This window comes from Idiotropiscis lumnitzeri, chromosome 10 (genome assembly GCF_059441095.1).
Source record: "Idiotropiscis lumnitzeri isolate Australia: NSW breed Sydney's pygmy pipehorse chromosome 10, RoL_Ilum_1.0, whole genome shotgun sequence".
NCBI lineage: Eukaryota > Metazoa > Chordata > Actinopteri > Syngnathiformes > Syngnathidae > Idiotropiscis > Idiotropiscis lumnitzeri.
Window position 1 is genome coordinate 17,574,885 of NC_142400.1, and position 13,068 is coordinate 17,587,952.

A 13,068-nucleotide genomic window follows, 5' to 3' on the forward strand; every position below is an offset into this window, starting at 1 on the left:
ATTATATCCATCAAATGTTTGTCTATTTGTGTTCTGTGATAGGCTCACAACCACTCAATTGTGCACTTTCACCCAAAGTTAGCTTGTACTTTGGGAATATTTTTTAAGAGCGACTGTTAGATATTGGACATTAAGAACCAACTCACAATGATAATATTGGTTTTATTTGTGCTTATTTTGCACGTGGTCATGCTGATGAGTGACATTTCTTGCGAGCACTAGCTCCTTTGCGCAGCACGGTGTGTGACAGGCGTGACACAAGGATATTTGAAGCCGATGTCAAGCTTGTTATGCAACAATCGTCAGCTGCAAACTCACACGTGTGACCGTGCAGCTGGGTTCAGGGGAAAGGTTATTCGTGGTAGATCGTACTTACAATATGGTGACATTGCGCTGACTGATGCAAATGCACACCCTACTAGATCTACTACTTTCTTTGAACTGAATTAAATCGTACACATTTCACACATTGTAATCTTGTGTGACGACATTAGGGCTGTCAAAATTAAAAGGTTAACTCTCGAGATTAATTTTATTTTTTATTTAATTATCCATTAATTATCTGTACCGCTTCTCCTCACTAGGGTCGTGGGGGTGCTGGAGCCTATTCAGAGGCCATCATGCTAACCAGTCGTCCACCGTGCCGCCCTTTATGTAATTAATATCAATCAATTACATGTTTTTTTCTGTGATACTTAGTGAAAAAAAATAAACCGCTTCACAGCACAAGTTGGAGAAAACATGTTATCACCGTGTAACTTCAAACTTCAGAACTGCAATGCAAACACCTGAAACACACATTGGAAAATATGTTTAAAAAATGGCTAAGAAAGAATCACGGCACTTATCTGTGGAGGCCTGATCTAATTGTTTTACAAATGCGGGCAAGGTGCTGTAATGAGGTCTAGTGAAGCATATTGACATTTAAACCCAACTTCAAATTTTTTCCTGAATTGTAATCTAAAAAAACTCATCAAAAACTAGCTTCATGGAGGTGACTCTTTGTTGTGGAGAGTTGGCAATTGTTCTTTTATGAGCTGCTCGGATCCATATGTGGTTGGTCAACTGAATTTGGCCAAGCCACAAATCTACACGTTATAAATGTGTCTCACAATTCAAGAGTTTGCCACTCGACAATTAGTTGAGTTTCCTGTTGTGAATTTCTTCTTCTACTACGAGACAACCACATCTGTCTACTAGTATTGTTTCTTATTCTTTGTATTTTCTGTCAGACTTGATGCCATGTGGCGCCATACAACCTCTCACAGGTCAGTCTTGGTACGGAAGTGTTTGTGGAGATATCATTATGAGTGCAGTGGTCTGCTATCTAGGTCATCTTGAGTACACCACACGATAAGTGCACTTAGCACATTCCTAAACTATTCCAAATACCTCTATATGTAATCAAAACTCAAGTATTATTGTGTTTATGGATGCATGTCATCACGTTGCTGCTGGATTGGATTTTAGATTGTATGGGTGTACCTAATGTTTTGACTGTATAATAAGTATTCCTCCCAAGTGTCCCAAAATATACCCTGCTCCAACTCAACTTTGATTTGAGTGCTTATCAGGGTTTCTCTCATTTGAAAGTCTCATCTGGACGGTAAACATCTGCCTTCTGTTGCTCTATCAGGAGCGGGAAGTTATTTTGGAGGTTTAGGCAGGATGCCACTTGGCAGTAAAAGAGCATGTGGAATGCTGGGAGACATTTGGGAAGCACTCTGAGCCAGTGTAATCTTCATGTTTCTATCTAGGAAGCGAACGGAGTGAACGCAGGGCTGCCTGGGATATGTCAACTTGGTCAATATGCATGTTTTTTTTTTTTTTATATATTGCAATGAGAAAAGGCATCCGCCAAAAAATGAACTGTATGCTTGCTAATTAATTACCACCACTGCTCTGTTTACCTTGTGCAGGAAATTTAATCTCCTTGTGGACTAGACTACAAAACAACAAGTATTTTTCTCAAACACTATACATCCTGTACTGGACAGAAGGCTTCCAAAAGGAGTTAGAGCCTGCATTCACCCATCTGAAAAATAAATGAATCCTGGATAGCAGCCAATAATACAATTCATTATTTGATCATTTCTACTCGCTCGCTTTACTGTATTGAAACCAATTGATGACGATGGGAAAGGCCCATGATGGCCAAGGGCCCAATATAATATTTGCAATATGCGATTAAATTGGTGGGACTCAATGTGATATTTTTTCCCTCGGGCCCTTAACGCCTGGTGTCCCTGCTGACATGTACAAACAACAAATTGTGTTATACACTGTTGCTTCTTTAACCGTTAATGTACAGTCGGTCATCTTGAAAATCCTAATGTGACGGAACCACTTTAATTCACTCATTATGTAACATTATTACCTTTGTTGGGTCGAATGCAAAAGTGTTTTCACTGATTGCCTTCCTGCTACAGTATATGGTGTTGTCATATGTTCAGAGATATTATATCCTGACATATTTACGGTTAGAAAATGTATTGAAACATTTCTTCAGGTCACTCAGATGATGCTGGAGGAAAACCTTTGAATTAATTAAACAGTATGTGTTGTTTTTACGAGGTTTTATAATCGTGTACACTTTTGATCTTTCTAACGTTCTCACTACTAGTTGTTCTTGCAAAGAAGACATTTGACAAAAATAAATGACAATTTAAAACAGTTGTTTGTGCTTTCATTATAATGCAATGGAAACGCACATATTTTGGTTTTGCATTTGGAAATAATCCTCTTGCCAGTTTTTTTTAGGGCAATTCATCCTCCAAAATGTGCCGCTGCAGCAAACACGGCATCTGGTTGTGCATTTTTGTGTTTATCTATGATGTCATGCAGTAGGGCTAGTCTTGTCGGTCCGCTTTAGGAAGTAACCCGCCACCATGACCACAACACTGAACTCCCTTTGTAGATAAAAAAGTCTGCACTTTACCATAAGCACTTCAACGAGTGTCAAGCAGCATTTCTCTATCGTCTGAATGTCTGGAAACACACTCTGCGGCTGGATGACTGAGTCAAGCATGTTGTTAGTAGTTTGCAGCGATAGCCTTTAGCTCAACATTTAGCCTGCCTCTCTTGCCGCATTATGCTACCTTGAATAGCACTTCTTCAGTACTTAGTCCATTACGGCTCATTGCTTTAACGGTACGAAAAGTTCTTATTTGACAGTGCTGGAGCTGCTTCTGGAACGCAAACAAGTTAAAAAAGTCTAAGACGGCTCCGCCAAGTTACTGATAGTAATCCAACGTCGAAAAAAAAACACTCCACTATCATGTTATCTTTGAGATTGTGGTGCAATACTGGTATGCTTTTATTTTGGAGGTCTAACTTTACCCACTAAAAGACGTTTCATATCATTGACAATCGGAGGGTCGTGTGCCTTGAGTTCACCTTCATACTCAATTACTACAAAGCACAGGCAATGAGATACTCATCATGGCAGTCGGAAAAACACGAACGTTAGACTTCATGACTGCAGCCCGATTTTGTCGGGGACAAAAGGAGTGTCTCAAAGTCGATATTGAGTTGTCTTGACGCATTTTAACCCGTGAATTGTGACATACTTAACGGTTGGTCGTTTGACATCTGGGATGCTTCACAACCACCACAGCGAAAGTCTGGCATTTCAGAAATTGTGTTCGTCTTGTCGCATAGTGTGAGATGTCCTACATCATCCTTTGATCGTTTTTTCGGCATCGACCAATAAAAAGACAGAGAGCCGTTCTACTTACGACAAGAGACTGGATGTGGCGTGGACATACATACTATCAAAATGGCAAAAACAGGAATGGACAGTAGGGAGGAATTATTGGAAAGTATAGCGAGGTCATAATGCCACCCCACAATGGAACTCTGCTTCTCGTTTGAATCCCTAGAAAATTGAGTGAGTAACAAAATAACAAAAATAAAATTATTGAGAACCATATGAGCCTTAAGCACATGGTTGCCCCTCCTAGTTCCAGCTGCCTCTACTGCCTACTGAACAAAAAAAGAACCTGAGCAAACTTTGTACATTCTAGTTGATGCTGATGAAAAGGATTCATTAACATCTCATTAGACATAATCACAGCCAGATTCTGTTTACATGTAGCCTAACCCCTGGAAAAGTTGAATGGCGGTTAGTACTTGTTAAAGGGGATAGGCTGGCAGGCAAATAGGTCAAATCCTATGAATTATAATAGGATTAAAAAATTTGGGGGGGAATATTATTTATTTATTTATTTTAATCAGTGAATAAGACCAGACCGCAAACACAAGGGGGTTCACTGTTCTGAATATGCAGGTTATAGCAGTAGGGTAATGGGTAATCTTAAAAGCCAAGTATAATCTTTATGACTTTCTGATAAGATGGAAGGAGCTTGTCAGCACAAAACGACAATGAACAGTAACCACATGGTTAAGGTTACCTGGGTCATGAGATTTATTTAAAATATATTTTTTGTCATGACTGAACAATATGCATTAACCATTGTTTTCTGATATTTGAGAAGAATTTGAAGTTATCAATTAATAATTTCAGGAAAAAAAGATGAAAAGACTAACTAGATTATCCAGATAGATAGATAGATATAATCTATGTATTGTTGTATGGATTGTTTGTATAAATCTTCACACACAAACACAAATGATCGGTGTGGAAGGTCATCTCCAAGTGTCAACTTCGCAGATCTGCGATCTCACTGGCCAACTTTACGTCGTCCGCCCGAGTAGTAGTTGTTCATGTAAGTTGTCATGGAAAAGGCGTGTAAAGCAAAAGGAGAAAAATCCATCCATCCATTATCTGTACCGCTTCTCCACACGAGGGTCGCGGGGGGGTGCTGGAGCCTATCCCAGCTATCTTCGGGCAGTAGGCGGGGGACACCCTGAACTGGTTGCCAGCCAATTGCAGGGCACACCTTAAACGAAATTAGCATCTTCAAAAAACAAATCACTGAACTTAATTTGGGACACATAACCGTAAAGACAAAAAACAATTTTGAATGCATCAAAAATCATTGTCTGTGAGTTCAAATGCTTACCAAGCAAAGCCAAAGCCATATACCAACATACACCCAGAAACTTCTCCGGGCCCGAGCTCATCTGAGAACGACTAACGCAAAGTAGAAAAGTGTGCTGTGGTCTGGCAAGTCCAAATTTCAAACAGTTTGTGGAAATCATGGACATTGTGTCCTCCAGGCCAAAGAGGATACGGACAATTCTGTTATTGGCACAAAGTTCAAAAGCCAGCATTTGTGGTTGTAGGGGGGGGGTGTAATTTGAAAGAATTCCACCTACAAAGCTTCAACAATTAGTGTCCTCAGTTTCCAAATGCTTCTTGAGTTTTGTTAAAGGAAAAGAGATGTGTGAGCACAATACAAACACATGCGTTCCAGGCGTCAAATTTAGTGCAAACAAACAATAACGTTTTTTTAATCTGATCATTAAATAGCTTGTCTTTGTTGTGTTTTCAATTGCACAGGAATTTTAATTTAATTGTTTTCTGTTTCCTTTTTGTTTTACACAACTCCCCAACTTCATTGGATTTGAGTGACTTTGTGCATTAACATGACATTTACGCAAAGACTGCAAGTATTAGGTATGTTTATTTTTAACGCAATGAACAGGAGTGAACAAAATGCTGATTACAGACCTTTTTGTTTTTTTTTAACAGCTTGAAATAATGTTCCAGGATGGGCATGAATGGATTCATAAAAAAAATGTTCAACAAAATCCAAATGAAATGCTTGTAAGACACAAGCACAATTTAATGCTATGCCCATGTAATGTGTCTTTTACTCTTGCTTTTGTGATATATTGAAAAATAGAATCAGTGACGAATTAAAAGCTCTGTTGATGATATTGATGACTGTGCAGTCAAAGGTGATGAGGGAATAAAGATTAAAGTACAAGGCAATAAGATGAGTTACATTAAAACAGTTTTGGCAAGTACTCAACTTTTGGCAAACTCTTTGACCTACCAATTTCTGAAATGATTTTTAGAGTGTGCAGCACAAAACTAAAATGGTTTACCTTCATTTGGATTCCCCAGAACAACCTTAAAAACCATTTGATTCATTCCTAGTGGGGGTCAGAAACAAATGGCAATGTTGACCAAACCAACATTTCATCGCACAGAATTCTTTTATTGAGCCAAAGCTTTTGTTATTTGGTCCTTATACAGAGCGGACTCAAAAAGGTGCGGCACATGCTTCGGACCTACAGTGGCCTACAAGCAGAGGAAAGGGTGGCTGGATTTTGTGCTGGATTCTGCAAGTCTGCTGTCACACTTTCTTTCTTTCTTGCTTTGCTCAAGGTCCTTCCAGGACCTTCCCCCAACCACCCAAATCAATGAGCTCTTTCATTGATGTCTGGTCATAATGTCCCACTGTTTGAGCCCACGGATATTTGGCAAGGTTGGAAAAATAGAGAAGTTTAAGCTGCAGCTTTCCTGTCTTGCATTATTAGAGAAAGCCGAGTTGACATGTAGTGTGAGAAGGAGCTTGACCAGAATGGATCAAGCTTATTCCAGGAAAACCTGAACACGTCCTTTGGACAAGCCTAAACCTTTGGGCAAGCCCATTTCGACCATTTTAGAAAACTAAATTCAATCAGTTGACATAGCTTACACAATAATACAATAAGGTTGATGTTTATTTATATAGCACTTTCACAACAGCTGCAACTATAATAAAACGCTTGCTCTAAAACAATGTAAGAAGAAATTGATGTCCTCCTGGGTGTTGCTCAAGCATTTGAAATATTGTCTCGGTCAGGTCACAAACTTGCTTGCTCACATGCTGCATTGCTTTTGTTGTTGTTGTTGACTTGTCAATGTCATCTAGTCATGTTTGGCAAAATGTAAACACATCTGGGATGTGAACAATTCTTAAAATAAAAAATAAGTATCTTTATAAGGAGAAACCACCCATGGAAACATTTTTACTGTGTGCAGGATTGCCCTCGTTCCATCAATCTGTCGGGAGGGGTGCGGATTTATGGCCTGTGTTGCCAAAAAACACATGACACACAACTTAGGATTAGTTATTATTATTATTATCATATATATATATATATATATATATATATATATATATATATATATATATATATATATATATTATAAAAATATATTAAATATATTATAAAAATAAAAAAATCAAATATATTGTAAAAAAATCGAGTATTATAATAATGGTTCAGTATTCTAGGAGGTGCATCTTGCCCCCGCGTCTGTCTGTTCCATTCATGTTGGAATACGTCAGTATGATTTGGACACTTTTAATAATAATTGTGTCCACAAATCAAGGTGTGTCACACAGAATGAAGACAGGATGAAATCACCGTGTTGTGAGCAGGGGAGGTTTTGCAAAACAGAACCAAAACACAGTTTGAACCTCAGTGGGCCTCAGTTAGACCAGAGAAAAAGATAATCTTCTCAACATAGTCACATTTTAAGGATTACTAAAGCATCAAAAAGGTGGGACAGTACTGCAGGAAATTTCCTGTTTTCTCCAGGAAATAGGAAAGATGAAGTTAGTTGTAAAATGTGTTTACTTCATCTTTTTGACCCCAAAGATGGTGTGTCTAAACCGTCCACCGAAGGCCACAGACAATGCTGGGTTATTTATATCCAGCGCATTGAGTCAAGATTTTGATTTAACACGGGGTAAAAACTAACCCTATTGATGAGATAACTCTACTATGAAATGAGTTACCAGGTCAGGCTTGTCTTTCTGATTTTCCAGTTTTGTTTGTGCTATAAAAGATTTTGCTATCACACAACTTCTTGCACAGTATTTACCTGTCCCCTTGTGATTCCGGTGACGTTGAATGAATGGTTTGAAGTGAAATCAGAACGACTATGAAGCAGCACCAATGTATCTGAAGCGGGAATTCTTCTTTGATTAGATCAGTTAGCCATCTCTTCTACCTAAATCTATCTGCACCTTCCTATTCTCTCGTGTCTCAAGTTTTGGCAGGGTAAAGTGAATTGAAAACACCTTGACTTTCCAAATCCTCTCTATAAACAATCAGGGATACATGTCGTATTTTGCTTGTCTAAACAGTTCTCAGGTCTCAGTGCAGACATGCTGCAGATCTGTTAAACATGGCTTAGGAAGAGACATGAATTCAGGATAAAATGTGACTTTGCTTCACCGACTGCAACTCCCCTTTAAATGCTTGTTCGAAGTGAAGGTTCATTCAAGAGTAAAAACGGCTTGCATCTTGGTTGCAACCAACATCTTTTAAGCTTTGCCACAATTTGGGAGGGAAAAAGCTTCTAAAGTTGTACTCGACATCAGTGCACTATGTCACGTCTTGCATAACATCAAGCATTAAGGATGAACTCTGTTTTCCTTTTGCTTTTGCGTCAATTGGAGTATTCCATTCGAAGGACAAGAATGTGGAGACCTCAACATCACCATCCTCTCCACTCTATGCTAAACCTCATTGTTTTGCCTTCAAGAGCTACAGTACTTCTGGAATCATCCATCACCTGCTACTCTACCATGGAGCCTCCACATTATTCAACCTCACGAGGAAGACGAGAAGCTTCTGGGGGAAGCCAAAGTGGTGCAGACCCTCAGCAAGACCTTCCCTGAGCCAAGACAGACTGTTGTCTTCTGCGAAAACTTCTTCCCTAGTTACAGCCTGCTCAAAGATGTGGAATCCAATCTGCATCGGCACAGCTTGTGAAAACTGCACTAGTGGAACTGCCTTGATGAAGGACTATGAGATGAACAAGAAAAGGTGAAGAGAATTAGACGACAGATCTTCAGAGGGGACTGTCGCGATCAAATTGTTCCAGGTTGCTCACTGTTTCTTGAATGTCAAGAAAAGAACAAAATTTGATCGACCTCCTTCCTTCTCACCACCACCACTGAAGAGAAAATGTCTGAACGCAGTCGCTCGTCCACTGCAGGATGTCCGTTATGACAACATGGGGCTTTTGACTACAGTGATGTCAGAGGTCATGTCTGTTATGTGTCAAGGGTCAGAGCAGATGCAAGTGCGTGAAATGCACTATCTTTTTCTGTCTGAAGGCAAGCAATCCAGCTTTGCAGCTTACTACTAAAGGACACCTGATGTGGCTTAAATCATGGCACAGGTGTTCAAACTATTGCATTTTATGACAAATTTCTTTGCCTATTTCTTGATTGTGGCCAACTGAGCATGCTTCGTGTGAAAATTGATTTGGAAATTGCCAATAAATATTCCAAAAACAAGATTCAACACAACTTGCCATATTTTCTAACCAAAATGCATTTTGTCACAGTTTGGCCAGCGAAGCCGCTTGTAACAGGTTTATAAAAACTTCAATTTCAGGTATTTTTGTTATGAATGTGCATGTTTTTTATATTATTTATGTCCATAATAATAACCAGGAAATGCAAGGAACAAATTCAATGAGACTTTCTTAGTCCGGCCATTAAAGGGTTAAGATACTCTGAGGGTTTCAGACGCAAATGACAAGCTCATCAGTCATGAGGAGAACCCCGCATCCACAGATATCTGGAGCGTGAAAAAAGCAAACAGGTAGTTTGCTGAGTTGCTGGTTATTCTCAATGTAAAAAGGATCTGTGGTGAATATTTCAGATGCAAGCAGGCGTGTGATGTGGTGTGGTATTTTTATGTTTTTATTGCCACAGAAAAAGAAAATATTGGCAGTCAGTGTAAATACGCACACACATAAACGCAGCCTCCCAATTTGAAGTCAAAAATACTAATTTACATGTCAAAGCACTCTCACACTTTTTAGACACTTTTGAACTTATACCTTTGCTTCAAAGGTTAGCGTCTTTTTAGCTCAAATGCTTCTGCCATTGTGTCACAGATAAAAGGCAAGTAGAGGTGGAGTGAGCTTTGTTGGAGGCACAGATTTGCATTATCTTATCAGTTTATTAACTTTAAATTCTAATGAGTAGCCATTAGGCCAAAAAAAATCAGTTTTGCTATTTTTGTCATAATAAACAAAAGGCTGACAGTGTCCTGTTATGACATCTTAGCTCCGGATGTTGCAGTATCATACTTAGGTGTGCAATGATCACAATTTACCAGCTAATCACAATCCCGGATCTTTACAAAGTCTGGGCTGCCAATCCATTTTTTTCCCAATCACAATTTTTTTCCATAACATACACTTTCAATTTTCCAATATTGTTATGCATGAGGTAATTCTCTCCAATAAAAACGAAAAGCCTCTTAGTCAACTCAACAGAGGACAGTGGTTAACTTTTTAAGACCACTGTGGAGGGCGATGAGATCGGTGTACAAGATTGGTTTTATTTTAAGGGATTGGTCGCTCACCAATCGATCGTAGCACCTTTAATAAAATTGCATAGTCCCCACTTTACCACGGCGATCCTTTTCGATACTGCCCTCGATCTCACAGGTTCATCTGTAAAATAAATTCTCAATGTTCACTGACTGACTATTCACACTATTTTGCTCATTCAATCACGGTTTGCAAGCTGCTTTACCTCAATGACTCCTCGGTTGTCATGGTCCGTTCCGTCATGTCTTGTTTTTGTTTACGTTTTCTCAACGGGCGTGGGGGCGTTCCCTTCCAGCGCGTGTCGTGTTGGCTGGAGAGATGCGCCCACCAGCTACGCACCTGATGCTCGTTGACTCATTTACATTAGCCTACTTAAACGGCCGGCGCTGACTGCTCGGCGTCGGTGCATTAAACTTTTGATGTCACGGCTGCTCTTTGTCTCTCGGTCACGCTCAGCGCGCATTAATCTCTGTCATTGTCGCTTGCTCCAGTCCCTGTATCCAAGTCATGTTTTGTTCTGTCTTGTCGCGTCTTGTTTGTCTTCGTTATTTTGCACTTTGTTACGTTTGTTTCTCCCACTACCTTGTTTGCCCTACCCTTTCATTAATTAAATTCCCTTCAAGTTACCCTCGCCTGGCTTCCCTGCATTTTGGGTCCTCTCCTACCTCCTCCACCCGCGGAGCCTAACATCAGTTTTGAAGTGAATTTCAAACTAAACACCTGGACTGATGTCGAATAGATTTATACTGTATATAAATGTTTAACTTGTTGTAAGTGTAAAACTGCCTTTATTTTGCTTATCAGCTCCATTATTTTGGTAACACTCAGGCGCACTGTGGAGCACTTCATGAAAAATCTGCTTGACATCAGTGTGTCCGCAATGTGATTCTAGATATGATATAAACATTTAGATGAGATATTTTAGATTTACAATAGATAACTCAATATGCATACTTACTGAATCAATAGACTTTAGATGTTTATTATAAATGTGAAAGCTAAGTCAGACTTTCTTGTGTTTCCTTTATAGTGTAAGACAAAAGCAACATATCCCATCAGGCTGTGCTTCTATAGAACGAGGCTTGGCTCGTAACATGGGCCTTCAAGATCTATGGGAGACTAAAACAATACCATCAGTTGAGCATAAAAAATGGACACAAAAAAGCTTCCAGATCAAGTACAATAGCAGAGACTAGTACATTCAGAAAAGATACAACTAATTACTGCTGAATAATCTCAGAAAATTATGCGATTGCTTTGATTATTTGTGTGTGTGTGCATGCGTGGGTATGTGCATGTGCATGTGGGTGCGCGCGCACGTGTGTGTGCGTGTAAGGTAAGGAGTTCCGTCATATCAATGGTGGTCTGTTTTGAGCAAAGCAGTGCTGAGAGTTGCTAAAAGACCTTTCAGTTGTCAAACTTGAGCCAGTGGAAGGGAACTGTAGCCCACTGCAGGCTTCTGAGTGAGTTTATTAGAGGGGTCTGTGCAAGGTGGATGGCCTTTAACGTCTATGCTATGCGAAGAAAAGGGTGTGCTTATCATTTTAATGAGAAAAAAATAGACTCTTTTAAAAGTTGTGTTCATACAAAATGTACAACAATGAAATGGCAAAGAGGATTGGGTGAGTGTCACGATTTTCTGCAGCTCACTATGTCTCCGATAATTAGGTATCGCCCACACCTGAGCGCAAAGCGAGCACTTCCCATGAGGGTGTGACACCGGGCACAAAAGACCCTCTATCCTCAGTACACAGGCCCGACCTCTCAACCAAAAATATTACTCACTGCTTTTCTCACAACCAAAGGCTGCAAGCAGAGACTTGACCCCCTCTTGTTCTCTTGCTACCTTTGACTTTGAATTGAGGTGAAAATGGAAAAACAGGATGTGAAAATGTTTTTTCACAGTAATGCTCACAGTCTTTGTAAGGATATTGCTAATTAAAATTCTCACTATTAGTAAACACAACTGAAAAAAAACACCAATCTATTGAATTGCATACAAAATCCATCAACATTCTTATGAAGATAATCTTGTGATTCTTACAAAGCAGACATCACAAACATTTGGAAATGAATGAAATATTGTTTTGAAAAAAACTATAAAGTTTACTTTACTTTGATCAAATATTTAAATTACCTATTAGTGATTATTATCAATCGACTCACTTTCTGCCGGTGCCTAGCTACAAAAATACCAAAAGAAAGAAAACTACGCATGAGCGCAGTTAGACTGTGCTTTGCGCTAAATTTGCTCTGGGCACAAAAATAGTGTCCCTAAGTTTGCAATACTTGAATGAATAACTAATTGCAACACCGCTCTAACTGAACCACAATAACATTAAAGAGGTGTGACACCACAGTCACATGTGTTAATTATAACTGCAACAAAGTCTGCTGACAACGCCTCCGCCAATTCTATAATAGCAATTTGTTGTTTGAGAGTACTATGTTAACAATTTAACTCATTCAATACCATCGACGGATAAATACGTCAAAATCCTTTTTTTTTTTTACTGGGCTGGTCGTGAATGAGTTAAGTGCACTAACTATAACATTCTTGCATGAGACGTTTAGTTCATGTAATTTGCACATGCAATGGCACATGTTGCTCAGAGGCACATTGCTAGCATAATCATAGTCTGTTTTCACCGCAATATTTCGTTATGTTTTGTGAGACCTTCTCTAATGGAGGCCTACCTGTTGCGATGTGACAATTGTTATGAGTCTCTCTCTCTTTCTTTCTTTCTCACTCTCTCTCTCCCCCAACAGCCAATCAGTACGTTTAATCGTAACTTAAGGAAGTCCAT